The sequence below is a fragment of the Eriocheir sinensis genome, chromosome 20 (assembly GCF_024679095.1).
Source record: "Eriocheir sinensis breed Jianghai 21 chromosome 20, ASM2467909v1, whole genome shotgun sequence".
Lineage (NCBI taxonomy): Eukaryota > Metazoa > Arthropoda > Malacostraca > Decapoda > Varunidae > Eriocheir > Eriocheir sinensis.
In genome coordinates, this window is record NC_066528.1 from 13,160,590 (window position 1) to 13,169,523 (window position 8,934).

Below are 8,934 nucleotides of genomic sequence, written 5' to 3' on the forward strand. Positions count from 1 at the left end.
ACTGTGAGAGAGTTGTAGATTTTGTAATTAGAAAATGGGTTCTGAGGAAATATATAAGTCTCAAGATTAACCAGGAGGAGGAGCAGGAGGAGGAGGAGAAGGAGGAGAAGGAGGAGAAGGAGGAGGATGAAGAAGAAGAAGAGGAAGAGGAAGAAGAGGAAGAGGAAGAGGAAGAGGAAGAGGAGGAGGAGGAGGAGGAGGAGGAGGAGGAGGAAGAGAAGTAAGAGGAAAAGGAGCAGAAGGAAAAGAAAGAGAAAGAGGAAGAGGAAGAAGAGAAAGAGGGGGAGGAAGAGAAGGAAAAGGAAAAGAAAAAGTGAGAGAAAATAGAAACGAAAGAGGAAAAGAAAAAAAAGGAATAGGAACTGTACGAGAAGGAGGAGGAGGTGGAACAGGAAAAGAAAATGGAATAGAAAGTGGATGAGGAAGAGGAGAAGGAAGAAGAGGAAGAGGAGGAAGAGTACCTTAATCGATACACCTATAACGGCTGAATTCTGATCCTTCTATGCAAAACCGAGCGGCTGCCACATATAAAAGTTGCACCCTGAGTATCGACGAAGCAATAAACGTAAGGGAGTCACCTTGCACACATTGGCCCGCACATATCAACATATTCTTCCACAGCAGGACACATAAGGGGACAACACCACGTATCCTAACTTAACTTATGTGGTGGAAGTTTTGTATCCCTCTATTGCTGGGGATGAGGATAGAGCCAAGCCGTGTGTCCGAAGCTATGTGTGAATTCTAATGTAGGTGAGGTGTATGTATCCGATTATGTGCGTGAAATATGTGTCTTAATGCTGGTGAGGATAAAGATTAAGCTGCCTGCTGTGTATGTGTCCCGAAAATATGTGTGAAGTATGTATCCTAAAGCTGGTGAGGACATGTTTTTAGGGATCTTGTATACATATGTGTCCGAATGTGTATGAAATGTGTATCCTAATCTTGTGAGGCCAAAGATTCGGCCGCCTGATGCATGTGTCAGAAAATATGAATAAACTATGTATCCTAAAGCTGGAGAAGACACATTTTTAGCTACTTCTTATGTGTATGTATCGGAATATTTGCATGAATTGTGTGTTAATGTTGGAAAGGACAAAGATTTAGCCACCTGGTGTATGTGTCCGAAAATATGTGTGACCTTTGTGTCCTATTGCTGGCGAGACATTTCTAGTGATCTTTTGTATGTGTCCGAATGTGTGTGAACTATGTATCCGAATGCTGCCGAAGAGAACGATTTAATCACTTGATGGGGGGGGGGGGGGGGTTACAACTAAGGAGACAGCTCAAGGGCACAAAAAAAGGAAGCAATAATAAAAAAAAAGCCCGCTACTCGCTGCTCCTAAAAAGAATCCAAAGAGGTGACCGAAAAAGAGGTGTCTGAATGTATATGAACTATGTATACTAATGTCGGGTTTAGCTTCCTGGTATGCATGTGGCCGAAGTGATGTATGAATTTCGTTTCCTAGTCTTCAGGGGACAGAGTTCGACTCCCGTGATGTGTCCAGGGCGGTGCATGATATCCATTTCTTAACCTGGTGGCAGCGGGGCTCATGTTTCTTAATGGTCCCTCCAAGCGAGAAAAATGAGAAAAAATCGTCACTCACACAAATCATTTCATAATATATATCAAAGCATTTGTGATCAGTTTATGCATCATCTATTTTTTTTGGGGGGGAGTTAAATCATGGCACAAATTTGGCCCGTCGCTGGTACACGGTAAAGCCACAAATTTGGCCCGTCGCTGCTACCGGGTTAATGGTGGGGTGGACAAGGTTCGAGCCCCGTGGTGGTGGTGGTGTGTGTTCGTGGTGGATTCAGTCTCCCAGTGTTAGCAGGGACAGTGTTCGATCTCCACAGTGTATTTCCGAAGCGGTGTATGACAAGGACAAGGTTTGAGTCCCCTGATGTGTGTTCCAATTCTGTTTCCTGGTGTTGGCGGGGACAAGGTTCGAGCCTCGTGGGATGGGTGTGAAGTGGTGTATTGTAAAGACAAGATTCGAATCCCTGATGTGTGTCCTATTTCTGTTTCCTGGTGTTGACGTGGACAAGGTTCGAGCCCCCTTGTGTGTGTGTCCGGGGATCCAGCACCAGTCTCACCGCCATCCAATATTTATGACCCCTAATGATATGGGTTACGGCGAGGGCCGCGCCGTCACTTGGACACGGGCCCACACCTCTGATGGGACACGACCCTCTCCTATTACGGACACCAGCACTGACAGGCCTCCATCACGCGTCTTAATAGCCTCGTATTACGTGTGATGCGTCGTGTGTTCGTTAAATGTGTTTCGTAATTGGGGCATTTATTCGTTTTATGTCCGTTACACACGAACGCCGAGAGGACCTGTTTTCTATACGTTCGCTTGTCAGGAAGATTTGTAGTTTGTGTTATGGGATTGCCTGAAGGGGCGCGGTGATCTAGTGGGGTAGAGCGTCAAGCCATGGAAGTGAAGAGCTTGGGTGAGGAGATTCGAACCCCAGTGCAGCTCCGTAACATCAGGAATCCAATTTTAAACCTCAAGTCGCAACCCCAATAGCGATGTGGAGAAGCAAGAAGAGAGAGAGAGAGAGAGAGAGAGAGAGAGAGAGAAAAGGGAGTAGGAAGAGGAATTTAGTGGTGAGGGATGTGGGGAGGGAAGTTTCGAGTAGGGAGAGAAGGAGAGAGAGGGGAGAAAGGGGAGTAGGGAGAGGAATACCGTGGAGAGGGATGTGGAAAGGTGAGATTCGTGTAAAAGTTGTCAGGAGTAAAAAGAGAAGATTACGTGATTGCCTGACTGGGGAGAGACGCCAAAAAAGAGTATTAGGGTGTCGTTAAATACATGACTTCCTGGATTGCAGTGAGATTTATTACAGTAAGGAATGCGTCAGAACACCAAGGGAGGTAGACTGCTCTGTATGTAGGTGAAGGGATGTGATTAAGCCAGACGAGGATAGTTGTGGCCGTAGAAATGTTTGGTGAGGTTGCTAGTCAGACACGTATCCGAGGTAGGCTGAATGTGTATGTCTGGCCGATGTGACAGGAAAGGGAAAGAAGAAAATATGACTCAAGCTTCGGTCAACGTGAAGGAGATGTGGTAGGTTATTGTTATAGGTAAGTTTGGTGAGGTTGCTAGTCAGACACGTTTCCAAGGTAGGCTGAATGCGTATGTTTGGCCGATGTGTCAGGGAAGGGATAAAAGAAAATATGTCTAAAGCTTCGGTCAAAGTGAAGGCGATGAGGTAGGTTATTGCTATAGGTAACTTTGCCAGACATGCCACACGCTAGTTTAGTTGGTGAGAAACGGAAAAAAAGAAATTAAGACTAAGCCACTGGAAGGAAATTACCAGAAAATAGAGCAAACAGACTAAAACTATCAGATTAACAAACCGAAAAAAAAAACATAATAGACTAAAAATGACGTGAGAAAAAAATAATCTGATGCATTGTATGGACGAAAAATAATACTTTAAATTGCTTTTCTCTTTGCTGATTTTTTTTCATAGCTCACTTCTAGGAATCCATTTGGTGTTTACTCATTTGTCATACGATTATTCTTGGCTAAAATGGTGAAGCAGCTAAACGAGTCAGACTGGAGCAAAAAAAGCATAAGAGCGTTTTCATGGGCCACAATTTAAGCCCTCGCAGCGTTGAGTGAGACAAACGGGAACATAAGGAAGGAACGCATAAACACTAGAACAAATTGCTTGGGAGAAATTCTAGTTAGTGGCCGCGAAAGAGTAATGAGATTTTATGATATGCAGGAGTAAAAATCCTTGCAAGCATTTACAGTATTCTTTTAAATTATTGTTGAAGTTAGAAAATATTGACCGATTAGGAGTAGAAGTAGTAGTAGTAGTAGTAGTATCATTATTATTATTTTTATTATGATTATTGTTATTATTACTGTTGTTGCTGTTGTTGTTGTTGTTGTTGTTGTTGTTTCATTATTTTCACAGCAATGAAAGTAACCAAGAAAAGACAAAAGAAATTCAGCGAGAGGGGGAGATAGCGAAATACGGCAAGCTCGAATCGTAGAGTTTTTTCATGTTCCTCATTATCATTATTGTTGTTATTATTATACATCATTATTTTTCATTTTCATGTTTCTTATTATTATTATTGATGTTTTTATATATCATTATTTTTACAGCAAGGAAAGTAGCCATAAAGAAAGTCAAAAGAAATATAGCGAAAGGTGGAGATAGTGAAATGCCGCAAGCTAGAACCGTAGAATTTTCATGTTTATTATTAGTAGTATTATTGTTATTATGTGTCATTATTATTGCAGCAAGGAAAGTAGCCAAGAAGAATAAAGGTGAGATAAATATTGCGCAGGGGGAGATAGTTAAATCCGGCAAGTTAGACCCGTAGAGTTTTTTTTTCATGTTCCTCGGGGGAGCCTCGTGGTTTCTGCTTGTCAGTCCCGGGGGAGTCCGCGTAGGAAGGGTACTATTATCTAAATTGCTTGGGGAAGGGAGTTTGTAGCGTGTGTGTGTGTGTGTGTGTGTGTGTGTGTGTGTGTGTGTGTGTGTGTGTGTGTGTGTGTGTGTGAAAATTGATGTTCCCAAGATAACTGAAAACAAAATAAAGATGCCGAAAAGTAAAGACCAGAATAAAAAGAAGAAAAGTAGCAAAACAATCTGAAAAACTGAGGAGCAAATTTAGTGATGAAAGAATATAAAACTAAAAACAACATCAAAAGCAATAGAAACAGATTAAAATAAAGAACAAAAAACTAAAGACCAGAATAAAAGGAAAAGAGAAGGAGCAAAATTAACAAAAATGAGGAGCAAATTTATGACAAAAGAAAATAAAGCCAAAACTCATAAACAACAGAAAGTGGATAAAATAAAGAATGCTGTAAAAAAAGACATCTTGAATCACGAACTATTAATATCGGAGAAAAAAATTGCAGAAGAAAGCCGAGAAAGATTAAAGAAAAAAACGAATGACAATGATTAACAAAGGAGGGGAAGAAAGGGTGCGAAGCAATACGAAAACGAGTAAACGATCCAATTATAAAAGAAAAAGAAGAAAGACAGGAAGAAGGAAGGCGGATGAAATAAGAAACGAAAGAAAGAGGGAAAGAGCAGCTATCAGTGACCTTGGAAGTAACGAAGGGATTAGAGAAAGGTAATTTAGAGGTGAGGGAAGAGGAGGAAGAGAAAAGGGATAAAGACAGGAGGAGGAGGAGGAGGAGGAGGAGGAGGGTGAGGTGAATGAGAACTGGGTGGCGATGAGGCGGAAAGTTGTAAATCTGGTCTGGTCAAGAGGTTGTTTTCGAGGTGGGAAGAGAAAGGGAGAAGATTGTAGGGGTAAAAGGGAGAAAATTGGAAGTTTAAATGGGAGAAAATAGTTGAAGAAGGGAGTCGTGTATAAGGAAAAGGAGAGAGAAGAGAGAGTATAAAAGAGGAAGAAAGAAATACATATCGACTAAAACGGGGAAAGACAGTGGTTAAGGAAGTGAAGGTAGAAAATAAAGAAGGAAATAAGTGAAGAAAAATCGTTGAGAGGAAAGTAAAATAGGAAGATTGAAGATGGAAAGGTGAAAAGTACAAAGAAAATAAATGAGAGGGCGTAGAATAGAGGGATGAAAGGAAGGAGAAAGACAGAATGAAGAGAAAGAAAGAAAGGGAAGAGAGAGATAGAAGGAAAAGAGGGAAAGAAAGGAAGGAGAAAGATTAAAGAAAGTAGAGAAGGAAAGAAAAATAATGTGAAAAAACGCGTAATAGAATAGGAGAGAGAGAGATGATCAAAGTTAGCCAATGAAGAACTTTGGAACATGTGGTATTGGTGAGAGAGAGAGTTTATTTTCTTGTTTTCTTATTTTTTATCAGTTATATTTCTTTTGTTTTCTTTATTTCTTTAGTTTTATTTCATTGTCGTTCATACTCTTACATATTTTCTTTTTTCCTTGTATTCATTTTCCTGTTTTCACACATTTATTCCTTTCCTTATTTTCTTCCTTTTTCCCTCACGGCTTTTTCGGTTTCCTTTCCTCTTAATTTTTCACTTTTCTCCTTTTTCTTTCTTATCTCTCCCTTTGTCGTCCCCTCTCCTTACCGCTTTTGTTTCAGCCTCCTCCTCCTCCTCCTCCTCCTCCTCCTCCTCCTCCTCCTCCCACTTATGTCATTTTTCACAGCGGTAGAATCTTCGCTAACTTCCTTCCTCCTCCTTTGGCTCAGTACCTTCCTTTAATGTTTCCTTCAGTACGGTGTTTGTTTTCGTGTGTGTGTGTGTGTGTGTGTGTGTGTGTGTGTGTGTGTGTGTGTGTGTGTGTTTTATTTTCCCTCTTTATATATTTTCCAACAAATAATTAAAGTCTTCGGGTCTAGCGCGTATCATTTCACTAACATTTGATCTTAAGTTTGTATTATTTCTGTAGCTTATTGGTTACTGTTGGTACATGATATATACTTATAGAGGCGGGAGAGGAGTGAGGAGAGGAATTTAATGAAGGGGGGAAGAGGAGAAACAAGATTCAAGTAGGGAGGGAGAGGAGAAAAGAGAGCAGGGAGGGAAATTTAGTGGAGGAGGATGTGGAGAGAGAAGTTTTAAGTAGGGAGAGAAGGAGAGAGAGGAGAGAAAGGAGAGGAATCTACGGTAGGGGAGTTTGGAGAAGTAAAAATTGAGTTCAGAGAGAGAGAGGGGAGAAAGAGGAGTAGAGGGAAGACATTAGTAGAGGGGAATGTGGAGAGGGCAGTTTCACAGAGGGAGAAAGAGGAGAAAGTGGAGTAGGAAGTGGAATTTAGTGTAGGTGAGTTTATAGGGGTCAAAATCAAGTTCAGAGAGAATGAAAAAAAAGAAAAAAAGAAAAAAAGAAAAAAGGAAAGAAGGAAAGAAGGAAAAAAGAAAAAAAAAGAAAAAAGAAAGAAAAGAAAGAGAGTAGGAAGACGAATTTAATGGAGGGAGATATAGGGAGGCAATATTCGAAGAGAGAGAGAAAAGGGGAGACAGGGGAGTGGAGAGAGGGATTATGTGGAACCGGGTAATAGGAGAGAGAAAGGAGAGATGGAGGAAGGAAAGAAGAGCATGACGACCATTTAATGAAGGCAGGAAGAAGGGTGAGGGGTGAATAGGAGAAACTGGAGTGGGGTAATAGAAAGGGGAGTTTGGAGTGGTGAGTTAAGAGAAGCAGAAATAGTGTAGGGGGATCAATTTAGAGGAGGCGGAAAGGGAAGAGAAGAAGGTGGAGAGGAGAAACTTGTGTGGAGTGATAGAAGGGATGGGTGAGTAGTTGGGAAAGTCATAAATAGCGTAGAGGGAGTAATTTTAGTAGAAGCGAGAAAAGGGGAGTGGAAAAAAAAGAATGACTGAAGTGGGGTGATGGAAGAGGGAAGGGAAGGATTAGAAGTTGGGAAAGTCAGAAATAGTGTAGATGGAAAAAATTAGTAGAAGCGAGAAGAGGGGAGTGAAAAAATAAGAATGACTGAAGTGGGGTGATGGAAGAGGAAAGGGAAGGAAAGGCAAAAAAAATAAGGTTTGTGTGAAGTGATAGAAGGGAAGGATTGGAAGTTGGGGAAGTCAGAAATGGTGTAGATGGAAAAAATTAGTAGAAGCGAGAAGAGGGGAGTGAAAAAATAAGAATGACTGAAGTGGGGTGATGGAAGAGGGAAGGGAAGGAAAGGCAAAAAAAATAAGGTTTGTGTGGAGTGATAGAAGGGAAGGATTGGAAGTTGGGAAAGGCAGAAATAGTGTAGATGGAGTAATTTTAGTAGAAGCGAGAAGAAGGGAGTGAAAAAACAAGGAAGACTGAAGAGGGGTGATGGAAGACGGGAGGAAGAAGGTGGGGAGGGAAGGAGAGGCACAAAAAAAAATAAGGTTGCGTTCGTCTTGCTTTTCAGATTCATGAGAGGAAATTCTTCTTCTCTCGTGACATATTTTTCCCTGCACATATTTTTTTGTTACCGCGACTTTTTTTTCTGGCAACATTTTTTTCATGCGATATATTTTGTTCTCCCGCAGCATATTTTTTTTCACCCACGACATATTTTCCTACTCGCGACATATTTTTCCCCCGCGACGTAAAAAGTTCGTCCCATCCACGCAAGCTTCTGGGGACGCTTCGGTTGAGGTTGCATTATGGGAATTGATTTTATTAGGACGGTGTGTGAGGGGGAGGGAAAGGAAGAGGGGGGGAGGGAGGGGGAGGCTATGTATGTGTGTGGGGGGTAGGGAGGGAAGGGTTGATGTGTGTGTGTGTGTGTGTGTGTGTGTGTGTGTGTGTGTGTGTGTGTGTGTGTGTGTGTGTGTGTGTGAGTCTTTTAATCGGCTTATAAGACAGATATACCTGCCCGAGAGAGTTCACCTGCCTCCTCCTTCTCCTCCTCTTCCTTTTTTTCTTCCTTTTCTTCCTTCTATTCCTCCTACCGCTCTTTCTTCTCCTCCTGCTCCTTCTCCTTCTCCTCCATCTTTATTTCATTTATTTATACTTTATTTATACTGCTTTATTGTTTTTTATTGTACTTATGCTTTTTATTTATACTATTTTATACTCTCTCTTTTTCTATTTCTCTTACTCCTTCTCCTCCTTTTCCTTCTCTTTCTTCTTCTCCTCCTCCTCCTCCTCCTTTATTCCTTGGTTCCTTACTTACTAATTCCTTCCTTTGCTCTCTTTCCTTCATACCTTCTTTCTCTCGTTCCTTACTTTTATCTGTTTCTCCTCCTTTTACTTCCCCTTCACTTTCTCTTCCTCCCCTTCCTCCTCCTCTTTTCCTTAGTTCCTTTCTTTCCTCTTGCTCTCCTTCCATTCCGGTTTCCTTTTCTCGTTTTCTTTTCCTTCCCTTCCTTTCCTTCATTTCATCTATTTTCTCCTTTTTTATATTTCCTTGACTCCTCCGTTCTTCAATATCTTTTGCTTTCCCTTTTCTTCATCCATTTTCTTTCCATCTCGTTTTCCTTCCTTTCCTTTCAATTTTCTTTTTCCTTTCCCTTCACATTTCCTCCTTTTT